The 10,038-nt window shown below is 34.9% G+C and overlaps 1 long non-coding RNA gene across 1 annotated transcript; it reads right to left on the bottom strand.

Moving 5' to 3' along the window:
* Positions 1-517: 517 nt before the first annotated feature.
* Positions 518-2,461, bottom strand: LOC117103690. Its single transcript, XR_004444639.1, has 2 exons — positions 2,427-2,461; positions 518-2,047 (listed from the first exon to the last, which is right to left on the bottom strand). It is a non-coding gene; the product is annotated as an uncharacterized LOC117103690 (long non-coding RNA).
* Between the last annotated feature and the right edge of the window lie 7,577 nt (positions 2,462-10,038).

Raw genomic sequence — 10,038 nt, 5'->3', positions numbered from 1 at the left:
GTAGTTGTCACCATATAATGTAATATAATATTATTTAACCGTAATAATATTGATATTACTGTCTTCTGTCATCAATACTTCTCGTCTTCTTGTATTGTTAATACAATAACTTTTCTTCTTATCACTTTGTTACTAATTGATATATAACATAATTAGCACACACACTTTGTCACAACACCAGTAGAAAGATTCTGAGTTTATTTCAGTTCTCAGCAATTCACATACACGTACAGACAATCACGACGCCTTGGCCGGAAGTAAGACAAACTTCAATCTTGAAGAGCTGTACCAAACTTAACTAAATTCAAATTTCCCTCACATATTATACAAAACAATCTTTGGTATGAAAACCAATCACAAACAGTCCTATATTCAGATGATCTCATGCACAACGTTTACCCATAATTTTACAGCGAAATATGTTACAAAAACTTTTTTTTAAATTTTTTTATTTTTTATTTTTTTTATTATCATTATCCGGTAAAAACAATTTAAAGTACTGTACACATTTTTTTTAAATTCAATAATTTCTATGTTCAAGTTAATAATTTGTATGTTACAACAAAATGAGCAAGTTACTTTCAAAATTATTTTACATCTTGTTTGTTTTTTGTTTGGTTATTTTCAGGAGACAATACAACTTTAAATAAACTGTTCACATTGTTCGCTTGGAAAAAATGAAATGTAGTAATATGCCTATTTGAAAAGTCAAGCCCTTATCACAGCAAGTTAAATGACTGATAGTTTTGCTTTTAATATGTTAATGCTGTGGAGCTCTCCTCTAAAAATGATATTTATTCAATTTCCGTGATAATAAATATGTATTCCATATTTATATCTCGATTGTGATTCCATATTCGATTATTAAAATGGTCCACATTAATAATTTTCTGCTTTCAACTGAACTGAAATTCAAGATGTTTGAAATAGGGCTATATTTAGAGCTCTCAAAACTACATAGCAGCATTAGGCCGTTTATGCCTTTTGAAAGATTGTTACCCTTAAGCTGTTGTTATGTTCGTTATGACTTAATTTTATGCACAGGCATGACGTCGATGAGTTGGTCAGAAACCGAAAGATACTTTCCACAGTACTCGTAAGAATAGTGCAAAGTTCTTTTTAAAAAAACAAAAAGAGATCATCCTGTAATTTCCTCTATAGTTCTATAGAGATATCGTAGTTTGAGGATGTACGCTTTGTTTTTTAAATGTAATGTTGAAAACTTCCCTACATGCCTTCTTTATTGCCGAATTAGTAACGGCACAAAGTATAGGATTTACTATAGAGTTACTTATCCAAATGATATCGGTCATCACTCGAAACACGGTGAGAATTGATAGGTTAAACTTAGAGGCTGAACTTCGTATGACTATAAAGAAGACCTTTGGAAGGAAGCATCCGTAGTATGCAATGATGATCAATATAGTTACCTTGACGGCTTTGAGTTCATTTCTGGTTGCCGGGTCCGTTGGCTGACTTTTTGACATTTTCAATGCAACATTCATTATTTTTATTTGCATCAGAAGTTGAGAAATACCAATGACAAGCAGACATACCCGAACAAAGGACCTGCCGCTGGAAAGCTCTGAACACCAACCAGAAACATTATGGTACCTGCAGACGCACAGCTCACAAACACCATCCGTTTTGCAGTAATATTCAGATACCGATACGGATACACAATCGATATATATCGATCAACAGTCAAAAGCAAATGAAATGAAATAGACATCGATAAACATGATGTAATAACCAGTATGTTTGGGTCACTATAAATAGCTTCTAATTGCTTCCCAGTTACAACATTCGGGATGTAGACTGGTACACCTACAAAGCCTGTTACAAAGTCACTGAACGCAAGTCCGATGATCAAGACGTTGGTCGGCTTCTCAAGAAGCTCGCGTTTGCGTATCATAGAGACAATCATAAGAGCATTCAGTGTTAAAATCAGAACAATTATTAATAAACACAAACCGATAATGAATGCTGAAGTGAGAGGTCCGTAGGCAAACCTAGATGCAGTAATGTTGACTGACATGGTGGTCGTCTGCAAAAAAAAAGCATAGGACGCTTATTATATTGTAAAATGTTGTTAATTTTTAAAGTATTTCAAACATCATATGATTTGCATGGTTTCTAACAGCAGAAACGTGACTAATGAAGGTTAATAGAATTACCGGAAATACTTGGTCCAATAATGGTTAATTTATTTGATCTTTAGAATAATTGTTGGTGGTTTTCTAAAAAAGGAAAGAACATAACAGCAACAACGAGAGCATTGCAAGGGTGGTTCCACAAACCAAACATAGAAACCAGGGGTGAGCAGTTTGATCCAATCCACCATTAAAACATTACATTATTGTCATAACATACGGTTGAAGATATAGTGTAGCAAATGCTATTAAACATGTTAAATGCACTCTTACCTGATGTCATGCTTTGAAACACAGTTAGTTGTTTTCTTCTAAACGTCTTGCGTCTTTTATACTTACTAGCTTTAGTTTATTATTGCCATGGTAAAAATATTTGTTTACGATAATAGGCCAATTTTGAAAAATCGTCTTAATATTAAATACTGTTTGGCTTAAATTTGTTTATACTATAGTAATAAATAATGGATTTCGAGGGCGAATAATTGGTTATAATTTAGCCTAATTTGATCTTAAGGCAGTAGCCTAATCAATTGCGTGTGGTAGGCTGTAGAACGTAAGTGGTTCTGAAGAAAAAGTTGTGTTGTTGAGGTTGTTCTAATTTTCATCTTCAGGAGAGTAATGCTTTTAAGGGACGTCGATGAGTAGGCCTTTTCTCAACAACACAATGGCTCTTTTCAGAACCATATATAGGCCTACATGTAAGAATTTACTGAATAATATAGAACAGGTAGCTGTCATTAAAAAATGCTTTTATTAAAATGATTTAACATTTTGCTGTGCTAATTTATCAACGGTATATTTTATTCAAATAATTTGTACATAAAACAGTACCATCTTGCAGAAATAAATCTGAATTACAAAACTGAGTTGTTAAATATTAATAAAAACAGGAAATCACAGACAAACCACATCATAACAGCAGCGATAAAAATGTGAATCAAGGTATAATAATAATGATAATATTAATAATAATAATAATAATAATAATAATAATAATAACAATAGTGACATACAGATTATATTACTATTAACAGTAGTAGTAGTAGTAGTAGTAATAATAATAATAATAATAACAATAATGACATACAGATAATATTACTATTAACAGTAGTAATAGTAGTAGTAATAATAATAATAATATTAATAATAATAATAATAATAATAATAATAATAATAATTATCCAGTTATAATCCAGTTATTGTCTATTATTCCATCATGACAATAACAATTACTATCAATTATAATAATACCTTAACTACCGTACTACTACTAATAATATGAATATTAATAATAATATTAATTTAACTTTTTTGCTTCAATTGTCTATTTTTAAATAGGACCTAATCGCTAACTTCGAGGGCTAATAGAATTTAGAGAATCGCAGTGTATGACGTCAGTGGCTGTGCATATTAGCTAACTTTCATATGGTACCATGGACACGTGGAATCAGTAGTTTTTACCTCCTGTGTAAAGAAAAGTAATGTACATAATTAAGTATATTTATTATTGACATTGAAATTAACTATCATTTCTGTAAACGTTGTGTTGTAGTTGGTAGAACTGTGATGCTGGTACAGTATTATGTGTGTAGTGCGAGAAATTTTTTGTTGTAAATAAAAGAGCAACCAATATACTAAACAAGTTTGACAGATCGATGTCAACTGTTGTCTGTTGTCATTAATCTTTAACTAAAGTATTTCTATCAACATATTCACATGGTTCATAACAAAAACGTGACAACCAAAAGTGTGTGACGATTTACCGTCCAGGCGTGTGCACATATCTGGAAGAAATATACCGTAGCCCCATTCTTTCAGGTGCCTTACGATTATTGACATGCTGGCTTTTTTTTTCTTTTGGTGGGGGGAGTTCATTTATGAGAATAATTTTCAGGCTAATCTAATCTTTCGTTTTCAAGTCTCTCAAGAGACGGGAGGGTGACGTCATTTATTCTTGTCAGTTATACATGAGTGCCCCTTTTCTGTCTGGACCCCATCCTACACATATCTGGGCCCATCCCAGTACAGCTTCGCGAAAGGCGGCCGGAGGTGACTTTTTCGCGACTTCTAATTATGGATATTTGTCACGTTTTTGTTATAATAAATATACTTAATTATGCACATTACTTTTCTGTACACAGGAGGTGAAAACTACTGTTATCGCACATAATAATATCAATGATAACTCGAAGTTGTGGCATACAGAGTAAATGTGAAAATAAGAAAAAAAAAATGAAAAAACGTATATACGGTAATTGTTTGATAAAAAAATTTAAAAAAATTGAGCCGCCTACTTTCCAAATGGGAAATTATGCTCAAAAACGAGTATAAAAATAAATTGGGAAATGCTCTGGTTAAAGAAAATTGTAAATATTAAAGAAAGGAAACTTCTCTGCAAAATGCCAATGTTGTGATAATAACGAAATTGACGATGAGCTGCATATGTTTTGGGATGTGATTGTGACTCGACCACGTGAAGCCGTTTTGAATTTATATTTATGGTGTTTAAAAAAACAAATTATTTTGCAAAATAGCGTATCTTCCTTGACAGTGAAAACAAATGGTTGATTTTAATAACAAAAACCAACAAAACGTATTTACAATAATGTAAAAACGTGTGTGTATGGTAGTGCCGCCACTGTACTTACCTGGAAGGAAGCAAATAGTTGAAGGTCAAAATAAAACATTGCTTTATAAGATTTTTTTTTTTTATAAAGGGGTGGGGTCATTATAGATTCTGGCACCTGGAGGTCGGGGCCCAGGTTCAACGAACCTGTTGAACCTGCGGTAGGTACGCCACTGAAGTTCATTAGTTGGGATGCAGGAAATTCGAGAGGGGGGTGTTCGCCAAGAAAGGGGGGTTTGCTAGAAAAGGGGACTTGACCGAGCCATAAAAACCCATTATCTATGATTATTATTTGTTTTAATGCTGTCCACGTGTATGCTTATAAAGACACGTACCGGTACGTTTTCGACAGCAATATAAGCCTACTCTATTTGTTTATATTTCTACAGGCTTCAGTAGTGAAAGCGAGCAGTGCGTCATAATGACGGTGTGTTTGGTCAAAATGTAAAGTAAAACGAAATTAGCACTCGCCACATAAAACTGGACCGCTGCTCTGTTTATTATGGGTAAAAATATAAGATACAAGTAGACCTACGTTTGTTTTTGTAGGAAGCCGCTAACTGTGCTTGTTCGGAGTAGGTTGGTTTTACAGAGCCAGTACCATTTGGCGGAAATGCATGTGAATGATGACCACACTGTTTGCAAACAAGTGTGAGATGATGCTTAAAAATAAATGTAAATTAATTAGTCTCTTATATTGTTCAGCATTAAAAAAAAAAAAAAAAAAAAAAAAACCATTCCTTTATGGAACGCCAAAAGGACAAAATAAATTGGCAGCAGCGCAAAACTGAGAGTCAGCAGTGCAAAACTGAGAGTCCTTGTTAATCGTTGAAAAACATACCGTACTGCATTAGGAGCCCCGATCACTATCTTTCCATTAGTCGATGCAGCATATTCCTTTAGATCTGAGAATACAGAAAGATAGTTAAAGTACGTGCTTATTGGTTCAATTCGTGATGAGCACAGTGATTTTTTGTTTAGAAGCAGGACTTTGAAAGTTTAGAATAACGGATAGTCCGTCACAAACGGTGAAAAATGTGCACAAACGTTATGGGATTGGGCCTATAATTTTTGATTACCACGAATAGGCCTATATTTTATGACTTACTTTAACTCTCGTAAGTTATGTACAAGTGTTTTGCAACACTTCCTTATTTGGGTTGAATTCGCAGTCACTCGGCACCATCCGTCATCGCACAGGTAACACAGCAAGCTCTAATCACCGGTGAATTATTACTAAGCTCGAAAACAAGCCAATCGAGATGTAGTTAACTATCATGTCCAATCCCGTCAGCCGTTTATCACCAGGAAATGTACCGCAGGGGTGTGGCACACGCGTGAAGCACGCTTTGTTTACGCAAGATTTCGCACTTGAAGTGGGCCTGTACACAAACTCTTAATGCGACAGCAGGTAGAAGAGGACCACCCTGGTGATGATTAGGTCAAGGCTAGTCAGCTATCCCTAGGTGAAGGAATTATTCTGCTTGCTTGGTTTCTATAGTGACGATTATAAACTTGATAGGCCTACATGCGAGAGCATAATATCGATTTCGTTGCATAACTTTTTGGAACATGCGGCCTAATAATGGCACGTGTGCGAGAAAGACTTGGTTCTATCCATGGAATGACAAATTACTATAAAAGTGACCATACTCTTTAAGATTAACAGTTATTGTGATCAAAGCAGCTAATGAAATAAATACTCAGTGTAGTAATGGAATTTGTATAATAAATGGTAAGATTTCGCCAAATACAAAACTATGTACTGTAGTCTACAAGGTAAATTGATTATAGGCCTTTTATTATTTTAAAAAATATTACGGTATAGATAGGCCTATAAAAAATAGTATCTTCATCAAGAATTTAAATTATTAAATTAAAAAAAATATATAGTAAAAATATGTTTATAACTTCTGTTCGAATATTTTTCGCTGGAAGTTAGTAACTTTTGATAATTTCCTTCTATTTATTTGTATTTCACATTTCGACGACAGTCCAACAGGATGAAATATCCATTTACTGTAATTTATTGATTTAACGAGAATAGGCCTACATCTTTAAGGGGGTCTACACTCACTCCATTGTTTAATGTGAAGTGTTTACGTGAATGTTGATATTGTCAACACATTAAATAGATCAGGTCCCCGTCCAATATTCAAAGGCCGCAAATTTAACCAAAGTCCCATCGGCATAAATTAAAAGAGGTCTACAGAAGATACGGTAGTCGGTCATTCGTCCAAATTTTGTAAGTAGGCCTACAGAATAAATAAAACGTTTCGTAGTGTCTGAAACATAACAAATGACCAATCAGAACACGGCAGGGGACAGGGGCGGATCCAGAAATGTCCAAAAGGGGGGGCCGGAAGGGGAGGCCGAAAGTTGGGCCGATTGAGACAACACTGTCGTAGGGGGTCCGGGGCATGCCCCCGCGAAATTTTTGTGTTCTAGACGCCCGAACATAACATTTGAGGCATTCTGGGCTATCATTTTTTTCTTTTTCTCACTTTTTTCCTTTTTTTCCCTTTTTTTTTACCTCCCAAAAGGGGGGCCGGGGCCGGGCCGGCCCCCCTAAATCCGCCCCTGCTTGTGGCAAGTCTATCTGTGGCCATGTATGCACGGATACTAACCTTGCTCATGTGGCCCAAGTTACCATAATTTATAAAAAAAACAAAATTTAAAAAAAAACCGCCATCGTCCGACTACAAATTGCCAAACAAATTAATTTTGGTATCCAATCCAATTGTGGTCAAAGAGCACATGGGCGATCTTAAGCCGTTAAAATGTCTCCCCATGAATCACACCTCGGGGATTTTATTCCAGGACCCTGACCGAGGTTCTAGGCAGCCCCCTTCTTTTGTTTAAGCAGTTTTACATGTTTGGCGCCAAAAATGTATGCCTAATATGTTTACTATATTATGTAGGCCTATATGTGCCTTATAGATTTAAGATTGGATTGGACCCCAGTCAACGTTGTTGGATCCCCTGCATGCTGGCATATTTTACATTTTTTCCTGATTTAAATTTTACTACAAAAATCCTTAAATTGACACTACTACCAGCCAATTTTATATCTCATGAATCTCGAAGAAACAAAATAAATTAAAAACATGCTTGGTTTCGCAATACTTTAGGTGATTTAATGCCGGTTTTAAATACACTCCATGATACAGATTGATGTTACAGTGGCCCTATTTATTGCTTTTATATAGTAATTACCCAACGCAAACAAACACCAGTAACAAGTGATTAAGTATGAACAACCAACTTCATTACCTCTGTCGTTTGACTGGCTGTCTAACTATCGGTCTAACTATCTGTCTGTCTGTCTGACTGGTGAGAAAACTATGGCGCAACAACGTCTGATCAGTATACAGACCTCAAAATACGGTATAAAACGTGTATCATCTTACACATAAATGTATAAGAATTTTGATATCGAGTGAGTGGCCAAACACACGTCATACACTGTTCAAATTCAAGATACCACTGACGTACTATAGAATGTTCGGACGTTACAGACTCACGCAAAATATCACGCGCGCTATAGAATGATGTCCCTTTGACCACCGGTCCCAGCGTCTGGGGCCCTTAACAGTCCCCTGCCCAGGGGCCAATGTACACTCCATGATACAGATTGGTGTTACAGTGGCCCTATTTATTGTTTTATAGTAGTAATTCCCAAAATTTACAGCATTCATTTTTTGAAAAGACCCCTCTTTTTTTTAGAAAAGTGGCGAAAATTCCCAGTCCCATTCCGAGTCCCATCTTGGAAGAAAGCCCATCCAAAGTTCGCAAAAAACAGAAGCCCATGGCTTTTATTCGAGGTTTTATACGGTATATGATAATGGTAAAACAAATAATTGTGAAGTAATATTCTGTTGTATCAGCAGTATTGTCCATACATTGCTGAATATATAATGTTCAGGTTGGGGTGCTCACTAATTTTTATTTATATGGGCATATTATGTTTTTGATACTTCGTTATAATTCTTTCTCTGTTTCTAAATATTTTCTCAATATTTTTCTCTTCCAGTGAGGTAGACAACGAATCCAGAAATATTAGAAAAAAATGTCCGCACTCGATCGTTAAAGGGCAACAGAACTTACCAACTATTTATATAGCCAAAAATGTTGTCAAAATCAAGATTCCTGAATTTTTTGTGAACTAAAGATTGTGAATTGTTAAAATTAACATTACAAAAATTTTAATTAACATTAAGATCGTAGTAGTAGCAACGATTTTATCGTTTTTCCATGATTATGACGTCATCTGATTTGATTTTTAAAAATATTTTGTTATCGTATACACGATAAATCGTTATCGAATCGTCCTAGTGTAGAAACGTCTCTTATTTCTTTTGTTTTCTATATGAACAATCGCTTTTTAGCTTTTTTATCGTTATCGTTGAAGTATAAACAGGCCTTTAACCAACAGTGAAGAAGAATTGCTTCGTCAATATTAGCTATTTTGTCAATAGTATCAGACTAGCAATTAAATCCTTCCGAGGACGCCCTCACAAAAAACAAAAACCGGAAATAACGTGCTGCTAAGCAACGAGCTTATGCACAACTATGAATATTTAGTAACACCTGTTCTAATTAGACTAACAATAAAATCTTTTTGGTCGATTTTGTCAAAACTGAGCTAAAAGTTTTTATTGTTAGTCTAATGAGCACAGGTGGTACTGAATATGTATGAGCTGTAACCTAGCAACCGACGTCATTTCCTGTTTGTAAAATTTGACGGCAGCAATGAAATCCTTATGAGGACGCCCTAAATAAAAACTTAATTTTATCGTTGAAGTATAAACAGGCCTTTAACCAACAGTGAAGAAGAATTGCTTCGTCAATATTAGCTATTTTGTCAATAGTATTAGACTAGCAATTAAATCCTTCCGAGGACGACCTCACAAAAAACAAAAACCGGAAATGACGTGCTGCTAAGCAACGAGCTTATGCACAACCATGAATATTTAGTAACACCTGTTCTAATTAGACTAACAATAAAATCTTTTTGGTCGATTTTGTCAAAACTGAGCTAAAAGTTTTTATTGTTAGTCTAATGAGCACAGGTGGTACTGAATATGTATGAGCTGTAACCTAGCAACCGACGTCATTTCCCTGTCTCTTATACACATCTAGATGTGTATAAGAGACAGGTATACAGACCTCAAAATACGGTATAAAACGTGTATCATCTTACACATAAATGTATAAGAATTTTGATATCGAGTGAGTGGCCAAACACACGTCATACAC

The sequence above is a fragment of the Anneissia japonica genome, unplaced genomic scaffold, assembly GCF_011630105.1.
Source record: "Anneissia japonica isolate Jap-2015-1 unplaced genomic scaffold, ASM1163010v1 scaffold288058_len748972_cov163, whole genome shotgun sequence".
In the NCBI taxonomy this organism is placed as follows: domain Eukaryota; kingdom Metazoa; phylum Echinodermata; class Crinoidea; order Comatulida; family Comatulidae; genus Anneissia; species Anneissia japonica.
Note: the sequence above shows the minus strand (reverse complement) of the source record. Positions and strands in the feature narration are given on the sequence as shown.